Source organism: Pipistrellus kuhlii, unplaced genomic scaffold, assembly GCF_014108245.1.
Source record: "Pipistrellus kuhlii isolate mPipKuh1 unplaced genomic scaffold, mPipKuh1.p scaffold_m20_p_7, whole genome shotgun sequence".
NCBI lineage: Eukaryota > Metazoa > Chordata > Mammalia > Chiroptera > Vespertilionidae > Pipistrellus > Pipistrellus kuhlii.
Genome location: NW_023425573.1, coordinates 49,104,464 through 49,124,533, shown reverse-complemented (window position 1 = coordinate 49,124,533; position 20,070 = coordinate 49,104,464). Strand labels below are relative to the sequence as shown.

The window sequence follows — 20,070 nt, the reverse complement described above, 5'->3', positions numbered from 1 at the left end:
TGTAGGTAACCCTTACTTAACCTCTTTGAAAAAGCTGAATTTCAACTGCTTTCCCTCACACACAAAATTTTATAGCCTTAGCTCTAAATGTAACTTCATGCCAAAATACATGCAATCAGTCTTTATCACACTAGTCCCCTCCCTCATTCAGGGGTCCAGATAAAATCTGAGGCCTTTTCTCTCTTTGGAGGCTCTGTGGCAAAAACATCTACTCAGCTCTGTCTCACATGACCTCACTTTTCCACATTGAACCTCTAGGCCCGTCTTTCTCTAATTACCTCCCAATAATTACTGATTCCAATTTTTCATTGTTGGAAGTCAAATTCTTCCAAAGACTAAAAGAAAGGATTTATGAAAGTTAGATTTTCTTAGCATGAGAAACACTTCAGTAGTCAAGGGAAGGATATGGTCATGACCATGATATGTATCCTGACCTCTAGGGAGAAGGCTCAAACACAAACACAAATACTTATTCTGTGGGGCAGAGAGGTTTAAGTGCCATAATAATACACTAAAGCAGAAATCATCCTTTCTGGAGGGAGGTAAAGTCAGGAAAGTCTTTGCAGTTGTGGCAAGTAATTATTGGGCTGGGCCTCTGAGGGCAGAGGACGATTTGCATATTCAGTGTTGGGCTGCAGGTGGGCACATGGATTCTGAAATCCTGAGCATAACCTTTGTTCAGCTCTAGCACCTTCTCAGGACCAGTTTGTTCACTGCTTTCTTGGCTTAATTTGCAACTGGCCTGTGTTTTAACGTTCCTTGGTTAAAACAAACAAAATCCCACTATCAACTTACCAGTGCACTTTTGGGAATTATTATCTTGATTGCCCGAACCTTCTCTAGAGAAATTCTAGAATGAAGAGACTGTTCCTGCAGCCCTCTTTCCCTCACTGCCTCTGTTAATATGAAATAAGCATTGGCAGTTTTCATAATCACGAATGGTCCAGGTTGACTTCTTCCTGGGATGGTTACTGAAAAGTTCCCTCAGATTTCTGCTGTTTACATTTGTTCTTGAGGGTGGAGCTCACCAAACTTCCTTTTTTCTAACCTTCCGAACTTGCCCTGGGCTTCTCTACCTTCCCCTCTTCCCACACAAACTTCCCAGTGACTAGACCCACCCAGGTGATACAGCCACAAGGAAAAAGCTCCCCTACTTAAGTAGATCATTTGCATTTCTATAGACCCTCCAGGCGGGTGGCGATGGCCTCTACCCTTCACTGGAAACCTGGAATCCAAGCTCTGCAATTTGCAAGAGAAGGGCACTTTTTTTTTTTTTTAATAGGAGACAACTTGACTGGCAAAGGAATTCGGATTCTTAGGAAAATGAGCACCATCTTTACAGATGCTTGAATTGTTTTCAAACACCAGAACATTGGGGCTAAAAGAAATAGAAGCCTGGAGAAATTCCCTACAGATGGTTTTTAGGTGAAAGAAAATGCTAATAGATGAAGATGGATGTAGGATAGAAGGGAGAGCTTTTACAAAAGGTCAGGTATTGAAGGTGTAGGGAAAGATTGTAATACACGACCAAGGAGAAATTATAATCAGCAAAGCAAAATGGTGGAGGCTATGTTTGAAAGCACAAGGGGAGTCTGAGTGTCGAAGAGAAGGGTGGGCACCCCTACTCAGCCAGACGCAGTGTAAAAACTGAGACTGAGGTTTAGGAAAATCAAATTGAGGAAGCTCATGGCGGATGCCTCAATTAAGTATGAAGCAAATTTGTAACTGGACAACCAAGGGGTCCGGGCTGCCTGTCACTACTTGACCAATTAAGCAAGTCTGTATTGAATAATATTTGAGCACTTATTCCAATATTGCCGGCAGCATGGGAGAGCAGCAGGTCATTTGCAAAAATCTGCTCTGCACCCTACCATAAACCAGCTGCTTATGTTGGATAGAAGGACAAAGATTATGTGGGAAGTAGGAATTACAGGCATGGGAAAGTAGGCAAAGGATAATCAGCACAGGCTACAAGTCATGTGGGCTGGGTGGGGTGGGGAAAGGAGTAGGGGCTGGCAGGAGGGTGGGCACCTCTGGAGCAGATTACATGTTATAGGGGCAGGGCATTGTAAAGAGCAGGTGCCTCCAGGACTATCGATAGATTGTTTTGGCCACGAGATTGTAAATCTTTCCATAAGGATAGATGGTTCTTGGAAGGAGGATGGACGGCATTCTGATGTTAGCTCCCAAGTCCAAGGGCCTACAACTCCCAGCCAGGTTAGAATGTGCTTTCTCTAATCAGTACAGAACAATCATGGTTAACAGAGCATGATTAATATTTATCATTGTAGCTGGTCCCCATATTCTCTTTCTGCCCCTAACAAATTCATTTGCAGAACTGGGAGAAGACCAAATATAATGGGGGTTTAAGGACAGCAGAAATAGAACAGGTTTGGGACACGTGCGATGGATAATCAATCACCTTACTGATAAAAGGATTTTAGAGGATCAATGAAGACCCAGCCAAGGCTGAAAAGCATAAATTTTCAGTGGAACAAAAATTTTTTAACTTTATTCAACAATGCTTGGTAGTACAGGAGCAAGTTCAAAAGAAAGCTTTCAAATGAGCATAATGATTATGAAAAAAATGTTAAATGGAAACATTTTAGGGACATTATTCATAATGGATTTTAGTAACATTTTAAATTACAAACATGAAATGCATGATATCAAAACACTCTTCAAACATATGACCTGAGAACACAAAAAGAAAAGATTACTGGAGTAAAAAGATCAATTGGTTCTTGTTTTCTTCTTTCGATGCTAGCCTAAGGCAAGAAAAAAGGAAAGTTTTTTTCTTTGGATTGTACACATCTTCCTTTCATCTAGTATTATTACATTTAAAAAAAAAAACCAAATCATTGATATCTTGTTAGTGTATCAGGGAATAAAAACTTTACACTTCTCTTACTAATCTTTGAATAGAACTAAAATATGAATGTACTCACCAAGGAAAGTAGTAAAAATCTATATAAAGCAACCCATTTACTCTTAGTACATGTTAATCCCAGCTTATTACTCTAAACTAATTCCCCCCCCCCCCCCCCCCCGCCCCCCAAACTAGAGCTTGTGGCCCTAGCTGGTTTGGCTCAGTGGATAGAACGTTGGCCTGAGGACTGAAGGATCCCAGGTTTGATTCTGGTCAAGGGCACTGCCTGGGAGGGGAGAAGAGGCATGCAGGAGTGGGGGACATGCAGGAGGCAGCTGATCAATGATTCTCTTTCATCATTGATGTTTCTATCTCTCCCTCTCCATTCCTCTCTGAAATAAAAATATATAAACACACACACACACACACACACACACACACACACACACACCTAGAGCTTGTTTATGGTGAAGGCCTGGGGAGTGGCAGATATAGAGTGGAAGGGGTAAATAGGGAAAAAGAGGGGACTTCTGTAATACTTTCAACCATAAAGGTAAAAAAAACCAAAAAAACAAAAACAACAACAACAAAAAAAACACCACCAAAAACCTAGAGCTTGCATGTTAGAATTATTTTTAGTATAATTTACAAGGATCTGCAGTTTTAGTTCCTGTGTGAATCTAAGGAGTAGACTGACCTTAAGACACCCTGCCCCAGGAAGTCAGCTGACAAACAACCAGGTGGCCCACTCATGGATGCTGACCATAAAGATCCATAATGAAAGTCTACAGGAAGGTGCCCTGCACATCCTACACAAAATCCTACTCTAAGAAACAAAATAACTTTCTTAATTAAATAACATATAATGAACTATACTTCTCCATGAGTTGGGAAACAGGATGTATGCCTTAAAATAAAGGCCTGGTTAGTCATGCTTGCTTTAAACCCCTAACATCCTTTTTTGAGCATATTGTAGAAACAGGTTGTTCTGGATGCTGCTTGGGTCTGGGTGGCTTGATCACAAGCCTTCAGATGACATTAAAAATCTATATAGGGACAAGAAAAAATACTGCTTGAAGGTCCACAGCCCTCTCCCCTTGATTTCTTTGTTCTGCTTTCCCTCTCCTTCCTGATAAAAACCCTTGCCTACAGAGAGATGTTAAGATGTTTTTTTGGACAAGAGTCAGCCATCTTCTCAGGTCACCGGAACTTGAATAAACCATTTTCCTTCTTACCAGCACCTATTGCATGAGTTTGGCTTTCATTGTGCAGGTAGCCAAACATGTGTTTATATTCATTAGTACATTAAAAGTGAGTCTTATTTATAAAAAGTTGCTTTTTGTCTATTCTCCCATAACCAAACACCAAGAAAGTAATAAATCAAAAGCATAATTATCTCATTTCCATGATAGCAAATGAGCCACAATTCCATGGACCCTGATAATTTCTTCCCAACTTGGGAAATGCTTAGGGGAAACACTCATATGTTCAGCTGTTTTGTTCTGCAATCCAATCCTGCATAGGATTATTGACTAAGCTCACTTTTACTACAAATTGTGAGAAATACTTTTCTAATCAAGGAAGCACATTAATAATTCTTATGTATGTTTATAATCTTCAAATACAGTAAGATAAAAAACAAAGCGTATTTTCTAACTTAAAACTCAGGGCAATAATTAGACATATATAGCTTGTACACACATTAATCTGTTTCTCTCAACAAGGTATTTATAATTTCCAAAATTCTATTAGCTTTTTCTCACAATATGGTCCCTCCAACTTGAGGGGCAATAACATAAACATAGTCTTCCTTACTAAAAATATTAGTATACCATAAGGAAACTAAAAATTTTGGTGGCTATATGATAGAGCAATATAATGCTTGAAGGCCTAATGTATTCATGAAGTTCCACTTTAATAGCCAGTATCTAAATATGAAAGTTATTTACAAAAAAATTGGTATCGACAAATGAACACAAAGTAACTTTAAATCAAAGCTTGTTATTAAAGCACCTGATTTTTTGTGTGCAGTGATTCTATGGCTCAGTGTTATCAGATTTAGAGATAAACTGGAAAATACCCCAAAAATAAAATCCATCAACTGTAATCTATTTCCTCTACTCCCTTGTGAAATCATTAGAAGTATGGATTTACTCTGTCATCCGCGTCTTTCCCCACCTATAACCTTTAAAGGGAAAGAGCAAACACCTGTCAAGCTCATAGTGCAGAATGCACACACAGATGGGTGTTTAATAAATATCTTTCAACAGAGAGATTAGAGGTTTGCTCTGGGAAGCAGGGAACACATTATCTTAAGTGTTAAGCTGATGACATCCATTATACAATACTTCAGCCTGTTTCTTTACCGAAATATTATTCAAAGGAAATCCTTTTTTGAGTATCCATTAGGTAGGGCTATAAATTTGAAGAACCAAAAATTTGAGGCAAGATCAGCCCCAGGGAAGGGCGAGTGGTTGTGATGAACCGGGAAAATTCAGGAGTTTCAGTGAGGTCAGGAAGCAGCGATTTAAGGGATGGGGTGCAAACTCACCTGGAGACGCAGAAGCTGCACACATGTCAAGGATCAAAGGGCATAACCTTTGGGGCTCCCCAGCCACGGGGAGGGTGGGGGGGGGAGGGTAGGGGAAAGGAGGGAGAAAGTGGAACACTCACTCCTAGGCTCTTCCATTCAAATATTCCTCTAGAGGGGGCTCCGCTGTTCCCACTTCTGACGCCAGGGGACAAACCCTACCTTTCACAGGTGGCACTGACAGAGAGGCAAAGCACACGCTACTCCAGATTTCAGAGCCAGCTCCCGGGAATCCCCCAGCACTTCTTTTCCCCCCGACCGCCTCCCGCCGCGCCCCAAACCCCAGACCCCTCCACCCTCACTGCACACCGTTCTCCAGGCCCTCTCCCTCTCGACAGCATCGGTCTCTATGGCGACCTGAAACCGCAGCTCCCATTGGCCCGTTCAATATGAGGGCCGGGCCAATAGGGAGGGCCAGCCTCTCTGTCCCGACCAATCGGGTTGGCGGAGGCCGGGTCCGGGGACGGCGGCGTGCTGACGTTCCCGGGAGTTCGGGGCTGGCTGGGCCGGCGGGCTGGCTGCTGGGCGGGCGGCAGCGGCGGCGGCCTCTGGGCAGTAGAGGGGGCTCCGGGGCTGAGTCCGTGCGGTTGCCGGTCGCGGAGGCGGCACCATGGGCACGGGGTAGAGGGGCGAGTCGGCCGCCGCCGCCGCCGGGGGTGGTGGGAGAGCCGCTTCGGGGGAGGGGGCGGGTGGGGGAGGGAGGGGGCGGGCGGACGCTCGCCCGCGGCACTTTTCCTAATCTTTTCGGGTGCCGCAGCGGCGGCGACCGGTCGGCGCGGATGTCCCTCATCCCCGGAGCAGCGGCGGCCTCTGCCTAACCCAGAAAGTAAGTGTGTGTGTGCGGCGGGCCGGCGGGAGGGCGCGGGGCTCCTGCCCGCGGGCACCTCCGCCCTGGCGCCCCAGCCGGGACCTGCTGCGAGCGGGGCGCGGGCGCGGGTGCGGGCGCCTCCCTCCCGTTACCCCGTCCCCGCCGCCGCGCGGCCGCCTCGGCTTTCCTGCTCCGCCTCGTGTTCCTGCCCGCACTCGCCTGCCTGCTCCCCTCCCCCCGGCAGGCGCACAAGTTTCACCTCCATTTGCTTTTCCCGGTGATGGCTCTCCTCTGGGCTCCCCTTACCCCCCCAACACCTCCCCCCCCCCAACCCGCGTTGGCCCTTTTGGGTCCGTAGCCCCCCAGCCCCGAACTTGAGAGCACCGCGCCGAGCCCTCCTGGACTTGTGCCCGGAGGATCCCCGCTCCTGCCCGCCCGCCCGCCTGGCACTCCCGCCCCGCGCCCCCGGCACCCCGAGGCGCCCGCCTTCCCCGGCCATCGGGGCCGTTTGTCTGTCCGTCCCTCCTGCCCTCTTCCTCCCCTTTCCTCGCACGTCTCTGCTGCCTGCGCCGTCTCGCGTGTGGGCCCCCTCCCATCCCCCAGAGCACCGTGCCCCTGCCCGCTCTGCCCGAACCCCGCTCTGCCCAGGGCGCCCCTCTCTCCTCGCTGGCGGCGTGTGTTCGCGTCCCGCCCCTCCGGCTCCCAGCCCCGGGCTGCCCCGGCCCGTCCTGCGCCGCCGCTTCCTCCTCTCCCGCCGCCAGGAGTAGAAGCGATTGGGCTGTCCTTTCCCCTTCCCGAGGAAGCCGGGGGGCGAGCGGCGGGCCGGGGCTTGGCCGGGTGCTGCTGGCTCGAGTGCGACAAACAGCGGGTGCGGGCGGTCCATGCGCCGCGGCGGCGGCAGCGGCCACTCGGGGCGCAGCTAGAGGCAGGTGTCTGTGTCCGGCTGGGGGTGGGGGACACGCACGCCTCGGGGCTCCGGGGCTGGCGACAGATTGTGCAGGAATGCGAGGAATGCACCAGTGGCAGAGTCCGCAGGGCCCGCCGCCGCGGCCGCACTAGCGAGCGCCTTCCTTCGCCCAGCACCCGCCGCGCAGCCAGAGGTCACCGGAGCATCTTCCGAGCCCGTGAGGTGCACTGACTTCTCTCCTCCCCTTACCTCTCTCCATGCGGCAGAGGGGGCAGCCGAGGGGAAGCGCAGCAGTTCTTGTGTTGGGCTTCAGCTAGCCTTTCGTTTTGGGGTTTTTGCTGCATTGGTCTCCAGGACCGTGAATTTGGGGCTTGCTGGCAGTGTAGCCAAGGTTATTGATCATTGCACAAGATTCTTGGCAAGTTTGGTTTGCAAGGTTTGAATTGTGCCTGGTTTATTTTTTTCCCCACCAAGGGTTTTCTGAAAAACCTGCAGGAAAGGGTGCCGAAGGTTCTTAGTGCAATGAGCTTGCAGCTCTATCCAAAAATGCCTGTTAATGCTCATGGACAGGGATGTAGTGCAAAAGAGATCTTGAATGCATCACTTTGCTGTCGTAAGAATTGTAAATTTTTTTCTCTCATCATACTGGGTTGTGTTTAGACCTCTTATAATACATAATGAATAGAAACAGAGAAGCAGTGTTTGGTCAGCGATGGGACAGATAGAACTGTCTGGTACAGTTAAATTCGGGGCGTGTCAGTTACCATTGAAAGTAACATGGGGACAGCACAGTCATGTATATTTAAAGATGTAATTTATTAGTTGAAGTCGCAGTTCTTTTTCTCGGTTGCTGCGTTTGAAAACTAATATACCCCTACAACTTTAAAAAAAATGGTAATTATTTATGTGTAAATCCAATCTGATTGCTATACATTTTTTGGTCAAATTTTATTTTCTTTAAAGCAGAAAGACAAATGTATGACAGAGGATGCTTTTCTAGAATTAGGCTTAGATACTTTTAAAAGGGAAAAGAAAGGACTGTTTCTCGTTCTGAATGCAGTATATTGCTGGTTCCTGTGGAACAGTTATGGAAAATGGCATTATGAAAATGAGGACAACTGGCTTTCAAAAGAAATGTTTCTGGATATTGAAAAGCATACTATGTGTGTGATACAGTTTGCTTTGGAGGTTGAGTTTACTGTAAGCCTCTGCACACTTGGTTATTTTGTATTACAATAGATTCAGGAATATAAGTTGATTTGCTCAGCTGCCTTCCAGCACCTACTTTGCTTGGATCAAGGGCATTGAAAAGTATAAGATGATCACCTTTTAGTTAAAGACCTAATGGGAAGGAGAAGTAGGAAAGAAAAAAACCTTGGCACTGAGAAAGGTTGTGTTTTCTGGCTGCTACATTGTTTTTCAGGTATGTCCATAGGTAAGTGGACCTGTGGACCTTCCAATTTAGAGGTTTAACTCTTAAATCAGCGATTTTCAACCAGTGTGCTGCAAGAATTTTTAAAACATGCAATACCTGAATATTTAGTCAGGGTTACTGACTGAACTCTTTTCCCCTTAGATTGTCAAATTAAAGAGGAAAAAAAAATGACAACAGCCAACACAATAGCCTTCCAGTGTGAAAGAATCAAAATTGCACCTTTTTTTTTTTTTTTGTCACATTGGTAAAAAAATTCATATATTGTGGCGTGCTGCAGAATTTTAGTAATTAGTTTATGTGTGCCATGAGATATAAAGGTTGAAAATCTCTGCTCTGAATTATAGTTAGCAACACTGTGCAGGATATTGGGAGGTGTTTGTAGGTGCCAACAGGAACTATATTATGTAACAATATATTACAGCAGAGTTTAACGTGCTAATTTGATTTGATGTGAAGATTAGAAAGTAAAAGCACATTTAGTTTCTTTATTACATTGGAAATTGAAATAACCCCTTTGAGTATATAGTTAATGTATACACAAGATTGGCTGTGCAAGTAGTTTTACTCATTTAAATAAAGTTGGGCTTTCAGTTAGAAATACATTCTCTATGTTATACATATTTGAAGAAAGGACATTTTAGAACAGGTTCACAGTCATAAACAACAAATTATGCTTGACCAAGTATGTTACTTCCCCATCCCCCACTGTTATGTAAGGAAAAGGTGTGGCATTTCATGTTTTATGTCATATTGAAGGTTGCAAATAGGGGGGACTAAGTGTCCAGTTACCTTAATTCTTATCTGAATGTTTTTGGAGGGAGATAGAGGGGAGTAGGGTTGTGATTGAAAGCATGAGAGAAGGTAAGTAGAAAGGGGAGTAGTTAGCAGTCATCCACGGGAAAAAAGTATGTTAATTGCTACATTTATAGGAATAAGTCAAATCTAATTCTGTGACTAGTTCTAATATCATAATTTGAACTTAAAGAATCTACCCTGTTTCCCCGAAAATAAGACAGTGTCTTATGTTAATTTTTTCTCCCAAAGTTGCGTAGGTCTTATTTTCGGAGGATGTCTTATTTTTGGGGAAACATGGTACTACCAAACTCAGTTTAATAAAACCTTTAGCAATTGTAAGATCTGAGTATTTGGATGAAGTCTATATTAAGTCAGACATGCAATTTTCTTTCTTATTCTGTTCTATACAAATTGGAAAAGTAAATTTAATTAAAAATTTTACACATACTTTTAAAAAATCCAATTATTGCCAATTTTAAAACTGAATGGTTTCCTTGCTATTGACCAGTTATTGATTTAAATACAGAATTTTCATACTCTGGATGATGCCAATTATTTGGTAAGTCCAGCCCTTCACCTTAATTATTTAAAATATTAAGATATTTTGAAAATGCTCTATATTTTAATTTTTATTTCAATCAAGAGGTAAATCCCTAAATTGCTTCATTCTAAAGTGGACATCATACCTTCATACTTAACCAGAAGATAAAGTAGAGGTTATTCTAGGGCATAAACATTCACTGAATTATAGGTCACTTTGGGAGTTGCCTTCACACCTTCAGTATACTGGGAGATAATTACTTCTTCAATGTGTTAAGTGGTTTTGTAGTGCTTTTTCTGCACTGAAGGGGGAAGAAGAATCTAAAACATAGCACAAGTGAACTCGATATGTTTGGAAAATTCATCCAAATTGTCACTACAGATGACAGAGGGAGAAACTTGAAGCATATCTAAGTATAAGCCTGAGGCTTCATGTATTGCTAGTAAGTGATAGCAGTCAGCAGGTCAGTTTGATGCCCAGCAATAAGAAATAACAGGCTTCTTTTAGGGTAAGGATATGCCCTAAGTCACAAAGAGCAATAATTCATGTGCTTGCTAGTTTTAGTTGAGGTGTTGTAGGTCATTCACATGTTCACATTGCTAAGGTAATAATTCAGTGGAGTTATGTTTTATCTTTCAGGCTCTATGTTACCATAACTAAATTGGGGATATTACATGATGGTACACTTCAAATTAAGCTTAGAATGCTGCAGTCATTTCATTTGTCATTGGTCTAATTTTTTTTCTTTTTATAATTAGATTTATTTGATAAAGCAATAAATGTCAGTTACATTGCTGGTAATTTTATTATTCATAGTCTTGATAATACAGTTTATTATGACTCATATGACTTACAGTAGATGATAAAATGTCATTAGAGTTTGGATTTTAAATTTTTAAAATGCTAGATCTATATATAAAAGCCTAAGTGACCATTACGACTTGAACGACTGGTAGACCAGTTGCTATGATACATACTGACCACCAGGGAGCAGATGCTCAATGTAGTAACTGCCCCCTGGTGGTCAGTGTGCTCCCATAGCCAACCTCCTTTGGCTCCTCCCCCAGACCAGCCAACTTCCTGCAGCCCCTCCCCCCAGCCATTCCTGCATTGGTCCTAATCAGAGAGCTGGCTGGCCAACCTCCCAGGGAGCCCCCCAGCTGGCTGGCCCCCCATTAGGCCTTGATCACTGGCCAGACTGAGGAACCCCACCCATGCACGAATTCATACACCAGGCCTCTAGTAAAATATTGATATATAAATTAAAATATGCAAATGTCTGGATTATTTTAAATCATGTCATTGTGAGCCATTTTTCCTGAACTGAATAATGCCTGCTGATTGGGGAGATGCCAATCCATGTAGGGAGACACAGACCTCACAAAGTCCAGAACTCACAAATGAAGGGTGGGGTGGCTGGGAGGCTGAGGGAACCAGTAACCCTTTATTTTCAATAGGCAAGGCATGTTTGACTTCTGTAGTTATCATCTATATTAAGTAGAAATTTAGTGATTTGCAAATATCCAAGGTTGTTTATCCTGATCTTCACTAATCTGGACCCCTCCCTGTCTGGCACTGCCTTCCCCTTACACACACACAGACACACAGACACAATATCAATGCATTTGCCTGCTTTGGAGAGGCAGAAAAAGCCCCTTTTCAGGTGCCATTTGCATAGAATATAGAATTTGGTGCCTAGTGCTCCAGGTTGAATTTAGAGTGGATGTGGGCTTTGGTCATAAAATCATATTATATATAAAAGTTAGGTAAAATGTGTAGTTGAAATGGGACTATAAAGGTACTGTGCAGGCTTTGGGAACATAACAAATGGAATACAGTTTTTCATAGACACCCATAACCTATTTACAAATGGACTTTTAAGACACTGGGTAGGTGATGCTTGAAATTCTGGTCCACTATAAGCTGTCTCTTAAATTGCAGACATGAGAGGGAGATGAAAAGCACACTAAACCAGAATTAGGAGATCTGGGTTTTAACTGTATGACCTTGGCAAACCATCTAGCATTGGGTTATAGTTTACCCCTTTCACTAGTAAAAATGCAGGGTTTAGATTGCTTTGATCTAAGGTACATTTCAGCTCAAGGTTCCCGAAGTCCTATGTATTGTTTTTAAGAAAAAAGGGTTTCCTAAGCATTCATGTATGTAATCCATCCTGTTCCCCCTCCTAATCCAAATCATAGGCAAAAAGGAAGTTGGGGTTATCTTTTGAGACTTTGGGGTCTCTTTCAAGTTCATCTTAAATAGATTTTTTTAAAAACTGTCATTTTAGTAAGTGAGGAAAAGAGAACAAAGCACATAATGTTTTCAAGGTCTTGCTGTCTACCCTTATCCCGGCCCAAAATTAACTGATATATTAGGCCAGGGACAGTTTTTTGGGCTGCACCTTCATACTGAGTGAAACTTTAAGTGTCCTTAAGACAAATGTGGTGGTTAGCAGCTGATTGTCATAGTTCAGTTCTGGCACTTCTATTTGCCAGGTGTGTAACTTGATAAATTATATAATCTCTGTAGATCTTATTTGGTTACCTATAAAACAGAATGATAAAAGTATCCACCTCGTGTGGTTGTGGTGAAGACTAAATGAGTTAATATAAGTCATTACTTTTATTATATTGTGCTATGCTTTCTGTAGCATGTACTATATGCCAGGCAAATTATTGGCTTGCTTTCTGTAATCTTAGTCAATGAATCTAAGCAGGTTATTTCAGGGAAGAAGCAAACAATTAAAAAAAAAATTATTGTGAATTGATAGTTTGCAAGAAATTGCCTGTAAGGAAGAGAATCCAGCAAAAGAAATGAGGGTCTTTTACTTTTTTTTTAATTGAATTTATTGGGATAACATTGGTTAATAAAATTATATAGGCTTCAGATTTATAATTCTACTAGAGGCTTGGTGCATGAAATTCACACATGGGTAGGGTCCCTAGGCATGACCAGTGATGGGGGCCCATCATGTTCCCCACCTCCCTGTCTTTCCACCTCCTTCTTCCCTTTCTCCCTTAGAGCCCCCACTGCCACCACTCATTGACTGCCATGCTCCACGCCACCCACTGGTGGTCAGCGCAGGTCATAGCAAGTGATTGAACTCACTCTCCTGATGGAACTCCATATTAGCATATTAGCCATATATATATATATATATATATATATATATATATATATATATATATATATACATATACATACATACACACACACACACACACACACAGCCTTTTAAAGTAGGAAAGTTATAACTTCTTTGTGTAGGTAATACTTAGAGGCATGCAAACACAACTATCACTTGTAGGAAGTTTAATAATCTGATAGGTTTAAAAGGTGAAAACTACCCCGTTTCCCCGAAAATAAGACAGTGTTTTATATTAATTTTTGCTCCCAAAGATGCGCTAAGTCTTATTTTCAGTGGATGTCTTATTTTTCCATAAAGAAGAATACGGTACACATTTATTGTTAAATGAAAATAAAGGAATTTTATTATCTGTATACGGTACAGTAGTACAGTAGTTGTCAACACAAACCAGACAAACTGTGAATCCTACAGTATCAAGAATTCATTCATTTATTCAATGACAATCATGTCATCATCTTCTGGAACATCATCATAACAACCCAAATCCTGAATTTCCTGGTGAATTTCTTGTGACTCCATTTCTTTCAGAATCAGTGGACCAAATCTCTCATGTTTAGCAATAGCATTCTGAGACAGAGCCTGGGGGCGGGGGGGGGGCTTATTTTCGTGGGGATGCCTTATATTTCACTCAGAAGAAAACCTGTAAGTATGACTTACTTTCGGAGGATGTTTTATTTTCGGGGAAACATGGTAATAGTATACTAAGGACCTAGACATGGAAACACTTGCAAAATGTAAAACAAACTGTTTAAATATGTATACAACTATTGCATTTGTAATTCTAAGTAGCAGTCATTTTATACAATCTCTACTCAAGTCAATCCATGAAGGAATTGTTAGAAAGTGTTAATCATTTATGGGCTAAAATGCAGCTTGTAAATTAACTCGATTAGTTGCCTTTTCTGTCCACAAGTAACCAGAACTGAAATTGGCAGAAAACTACGTACCAAAGCAAGAAAAACTAGAAGAGAAATTTGGAAGATATCCGATGTAAACCAGTAGATATCCAGAGGCGCTAGTTCCAGTCCTGGCATCCCTTGAGCAAGTCTTTTAACTCATCTGAGCTCTAGTTTCTACTGAATAAAATGTATCCCACTATTCTTAGAACATCAGGGATTCTCATTTGATTACTTCCCCCTCCCCTCCCAGCAAGAATATACTGTCTTCTTAAGAATTAATTACAGTTTAGCCTCCATGATAAGGGGGAAAATTGAGGTTATATACCTGAAATGGTCAGCTTCTAAGAATGGGTGTTACAGCCAGACAAACTGACTTTATACTGTCTGAGCCAGTTGCTACCTTCTTGGATTCTTTGCGCATTTGAGGCTTAGGTCCTGATTGAGACTAAATTTTCCAAAAAAGTTAAATAGAAATAGAAGGGGATTTTAGATGATGGTTAAAGGGGATTAGTCTTGTTAAAATGAGAAAGACCCACCTACCATTTGCTTTGGTTTGATTTGTCCTCAAAAAATTTAAATAACTGAGACAGTTGTTCCTCTGAAAATATGCTACTTTTCCATAAACACTTTATGTTCATAGAATTCCACTGATTTATATCCATTATAAAATATAGGTATGTCTTATTTAACTCTAATTTTTTGTGTATAGACAACCTACCAATGTTTAGAAATTGTGGTGAATGTCAAAGGATGCTGTTTTGCTTGGATTAGTACTGTTGGATATGTGTGGAATTTTTTGTATATACTTTTAAAGCAATTTCAGAATCCCATGAAGAGAATTTCTCCTAGATTCTGCTTTCACCCTCCAAAGGTGGGGATTGGGGTAGGGATAATCCCTGTAAAATTTGCATACGTATACATTCACAGAGTAATTTAAAATATTGAGAATGGCTGTTTCCCTTTGCAAATGGGACAAAAACATTATTTTCAAAAGGAGAATCAATTACGCTACTAATGTATGCAATATTAAATGAATTCTCAGTGTCATGATAAAAATAAACACTAGAACAGGCTCTTCAGTTTCCATATGTTCATGAGAATTGTAAACACGCCTGTAAAATGGAAACCCATGATAACCACTTTGCAGTGAAGTGCATCATGTTTTCTGACACCTGTACCCTGGATTGAATGGGAAACAAAGACTGATCTAGTTTGAAGTAATCTTCTTCCTGAGTACCACCTGGGGTCCAAGCTAGCAAACAAGACAATTAGTGCTTCACATATTTGCTGGAGTCCTATTTTGTGTGAAGTATTGTATTCTGTTTTATTTTTTTTTTAATTATATTTTATTGATTTTGTACAGAGTGTAAGGGAGAGAGATAGAAACATCGATGAGAGAGAGTCATCAATCAGCTGCCTCTTGCACATCCCCTACTGGGGATATGCCCGCAACCAAGGTACATGCCCTTGACCGGAATCGAACCCGGGACCCTTCAGTCCCCAAACCGACGCTCTATCCATTGAGCCAAACCGGTTTCGACTGTATTCTGTTTTAAATACCTCTTATTTTAAAAGATGTCATTCTTGAGTACAGTCAACATTCATCAATCCCTCGCTCTATATCAGATTGTGCTTGACCTCATGGACAAAAAATGATTTCCCCAGGGGATTGACTGTCTCTGTTGGATTCAGTATTAAGCGTCTCCACCTTTGAGAAATCTGATTAATTTTTCAATCGAGTTAGGTAAGATAAGGACACAAGCATTGAAAAAAAAAATTGTCCTAGAAAACTTAGGTATATAAATAAATATGTAAAATTGTGCTGTGTTAAGGATGAGTTGTAAAATGATTTTGCATTAACTAGGTTTTAGCTAACCTTACTTTTTAGCTGTATGTTACTTGATACTTTACCAAAATCTAGATAGACAATTGCCTTAACTATCAGTGGATTTTTTTAAAAAGCGTGCATTTGAAAAAGTGTTCCTTAGCAATGAAAAGATAGTGATTTCAGAAAAGGTTTTAATAATGAAATTTATTATTTTGGTTATTTTTCTTGGAATACTTTACCATATATCTTATGTAAAATAATCGATCACAATGAAAATGCATTATTTATGAAGAATCTTAATTTATGCCCCAAGACTTGCCATTTAAGTAAATTCTTATTTTCATTTTCATACAGCAGTACTTTGGTTTATTGCTTTTGTGCTTTTCTTTATTTTTTATGCAATTTATGTGCCTTTGTAAGTCCAAACTCATTATTATTGCAAATATTCCCTTCCATTGTTATGAACAAACATAATGTTTGTTTTGAAAATCTCTTGTGACATCTGCTAGAATAAATGTTCTCATTGAATCATACCTTGAATCTCAAGACTGGTGCCCTAATGGGAATTTTCCACTTACTGTCAATTTATCAATGACTAAATAAGCAACAAAGTCGATGTTTAAAAGCACTGAAAAAGGAATCAGAAAGACCAGTTGGACTTTCTTAAAACTGCTGTGATAAACATTTTAGTTGTTAAAAGTCTGTTAGCAAATTAAAAAAATGACAGTCTGAAATTTTGGGACATTATATTGGCAGGTGTTAATCTTCCAAAATATTTTCTGTGAGTCACTTCTTTGGCACTCTGAATACAATTTCCATAGAAGCAACATTATGTATAAAAGCACCACCAATCAGTATATTGGTTCTATGTCCCCATGACCTGCTTCCCTAAGCTAACTTGACAGTAGGGACTTGGTCTTTTAACATGACTTATCTTGATTTTTAGTCTTTCTTGATACCTGTAAATGAGTGAACAAATTTTGAATTTTAATCTCAGCATACCTTTACCTACCACTCTTAAATACACTTTTTTTCTGCCTTATATGGGCCCTCCTTCCTTTTGTAAATTGCTTTTCTTAGCTTATGCAAGTTTCAGTGGAAAAACTGCATTGACAAAAAATTACCCTTGTAATACAACTTGCCAGGTAAATAGTTTATCAGATTCCTTACTAAAACATTATCAGATTTTAAATATTGATTCCCATATATTCTAACCTCAATTGCTTGGATTATAGCTATGGTGAGATAAGTTTACATAGTGCTCTTTCTCAGACTATTCATGTGCAGCCAGCAAGTACCAAGACCATCCTCCTTGGCTAGTTGTTGGCAGCAAACTTTTTGTGTCCTTGCCTTTTGTGAGCTAGTAGTACCTTTTGTATAACTTAGCTGATGAATTGAGATAAAAAATAGATGTAATTTTCAGTACATGAAGTTTTTCAGAGGAAAAATGTTGGGAAAATGACATGAGTGTAATTAGTATTATATAATTACATAAACATTAAAAGTAATAAAATAAAAAATATTATAGCTTGTTTTGATGTAATAGGTGTAACAAATACTCTTTGACTTTAACAATGTAGTTAGAAATACTCTCAGCTCAGCTGGTGTTCCTCAGTTGGTTGAACATAGTCCCATGAACCAGGAGGTTATGGTTTGATTTCTGGTCAGGACTCATGCCCAGGTTGCCAGCTCAATCTCCTATAGGGGGCATGCAGTAGCTGATGGATGTTTCTCTCTCCCTCTCCCTTCCTCTCTCTGAAATCAATAAAAACATATATATGTGGAAATACTCAAATATTTTGGTGGTCCCTACCTCCAGTTTTCACTATAAGATTTGAATACATTATAATTTTTTAAAACTAAACTTTAGTGTGATCATTATGAATTCACATACAGTTATCCTATATAATAAAAGGATAATATGTAAATTGACTGTTATGGCAGCACATCTAGAATAGGGGTGTCGAACTCAATCAGAGAAGAGGCCAAAATCTAAAATCCAGCCTAAATCGCGGGCCGAATGGTTTACTGAACAGTCATAAACTGTCAATGTGATGGAAACGCAGCGGAGTGCAGTGATGACAGCGCGGTGCGGGCCACATTGCAAGGCCTGGCGGGATGGATTTGGCCCGCGGGCCTTGTGTTTGACACATGTGATCTAGAAGGACTGGTTGCTGTGATGCACACTGACCACCAGGGTGCAGATGCTCAATGCAGGAGCTGTTCCCTGGTGGTCAGTGTGCTTCCACAGGGGGAGCTCTGCTTAGCCACAAGCCGGGCTGCAAGCACGGCCGTGGTGATGGGAGCCTCTCCTGCCTCTGTGGCAGCACTAAGCCATCAGTCAGATATCTCCCAAGGGCTTCTGGGCTGCCAGGGTGATGTCTGGCTGCCAGCTTAGGCCTGATCCCCCAGGGAGTGAGTCTAAGCTTGTAGGGGGGCATCCTCTGAAGGGTCCCAGACTGTGACAGGGCACAGGCTGGGCTGAGGGGACCCTCCAACCCCTAAAGGCACGAATTTTTGTGCACAGGGCCTCTAGTCTATATATCTATATCTATATATCCATCTACCTATCTATCTATAGCTAATATGCAAACTGTCTCCTTGAGAGTTTTGGAGAACAGGAGTTTGATCACTCACTATAACATGCGCTGATCACCAGGGGGTGGTATGGAACATGGCAGGTGACGGGCGGCAGTGGTGGGGCACAGAGGGAGTGAGGGAAGGAGAAGGCGGGGAGGCAGGGAGGTGGGGGCTTGATCAGCCCTGATCACCATCCCTAACTGTGCACGAATTTCATGCACCGGGCCTTTAGTAAGAAATATTATTAATATAGGTATCCTATGTACCCCTTACCCAGTTCCCCTCAATGGTGATGTCGTGCAGGACTATAGTGCAATATCACAACTATCAAGATAACATTTTTATCACTTGGGGTACATGGGTCATGTTGCCCATTTATAGCTACACTCCCACTTTTATTTTCTCCTTCCCTAGCAACCATGAATTGTCCTTCATTTCTATACTTTAATTATTTTAAGACTGTTAGATGAATGGAATCATACAGAATGTAACTTTGGAGGATTTTCTTTTTCACTCAGCATAATTCTTACATATTCATCCAGGTTGTTACATGAACCACAGTTTGCTTAACTAGTCACCTATTGAAGGACATCTGCCTGGTTTATATTCAATTTATAATAATTTTCAACTTACAAATAGAACTGCTATAAATAGCAGTCTATAGGCTTTTGAGTTATCATATGTTTGTGTTTTTTTGGGGTAAATGTCCTGGAATGCAATTGATAGCTTAAATTATAATTTTTTAGAGCTAGCTTTCTATAATTACACACTGAATTACACGAGATCTTGGTAATTTAAAAGTTATTTTTATAGTTTCAGTAAATTACAGAATTTGTTTTAAAAATCAAGTCTTTTCTCTGTTACAGAGTGTTTTACAGATACTACCACCTGGACTTAAGTGTAATTCATGAAATTGCTTTATAACTTGACTTCAGGATTTTTTTTCTGTTTTGTTTTAGACATCAAGTGTATTTAATTTCTAATAAAAACACTATATTTAATGTGGCTATTCCAGAATTTTACCTCTATATGATGTAAACAATTGTAGATACTATTCTTGGAAAGAATATTGTGTACCATGCTAACAGGCAAAATGGGAATGTAACATACAGATAGTATCCTTGTTTGTATTTGGAATTGATCCAGTTGTCAGGTGGAAGTCATCAAGCGCATCTGATACTTTTAAAGGCAAGGTCTCTTTCTTTCTAGTATAGAAGGCATTTCAATAAAGCATAGTTTTGTCATTCCCCCACCTCCCAAGTTGTTTTTCTGATTTTTGCATGAGTGTTGTATACAATTTCTGCCAGAGGAAAATGTTGAAATGATATTTGGCCTGAATAAAGTCATCACGATTGAAAATCGGATTTTTTTTTTTTCTATCCTGAATGTCAAATATGTTGCTTTTATAGCTTAAAATACCACCAGATCATTTAATTATTTTTATTATATATCTTGTGTATTGTTTAAATATATATCCTAATACTTTGAATGCTTTTAGCATTCATGGTCTTCAGAAATCATAGCTGAGAGGCCAATTGATGGCTGCAATCATCATTAAAATAGAGCTATACAATAATATTCTTCTTTAACACAGCTTTTTAAAGATTTGGTTCTTTCTCTATATTTGAATGATACAACCTTAGAACCCTTTAATTTTGCAAAAATGT

The 20,070-nt window shown here is 40.9% G+C and overlaps 2 protein-coding genes across 14 annotated transcripts in view; one reads left to right on the top strand and one right to left on the bottom strand.

The window, feature by feature from the left end:
• CCDC148 (coiled-coil domain containing 148) overlaps nucleotides 1-5,766 on the bottom strand; it is a 198,223-nt gene extending 192,457 nt beyond the window's left edge. The window contains exon 1 of the mRNA XM_045575445.1: nucleotides 5,622-5,766. The gene's annotated coding sequence lies outside the window, so the exon portion shown is untranslated. The remainder of the gene's footprint in view (nucleotides 1-5,621) is intronic.
• A 240-nt stretch (nucleotides 5,767-6,006) lies between these two features.
• Nucleotides 6,007-20,070, top strand: part of PKP4 (plakophilin 4) — a 226,363-nt gene continuing 212,299 nt past the window's right edge. For 3 of the 13 annotated variants that reach the window (XM_045575436.1, XM_045575443.1, XM_045575442.1), the window contains exon 1: nucleotides 7,235-7,391. The gene's annotated coding sequence lies outside the window, so the exon portion shown is untranslated. Of the gene's footprint in view, nucleotides 6,286-7,074; nucleotides 7,392-20,070 lie in introns of those variants that run through there. The other 10 variants (XM_045575437.1, XM_045575438.1, XM_036422341.2 and 7 more) reach the window with 9 other exon arrangements.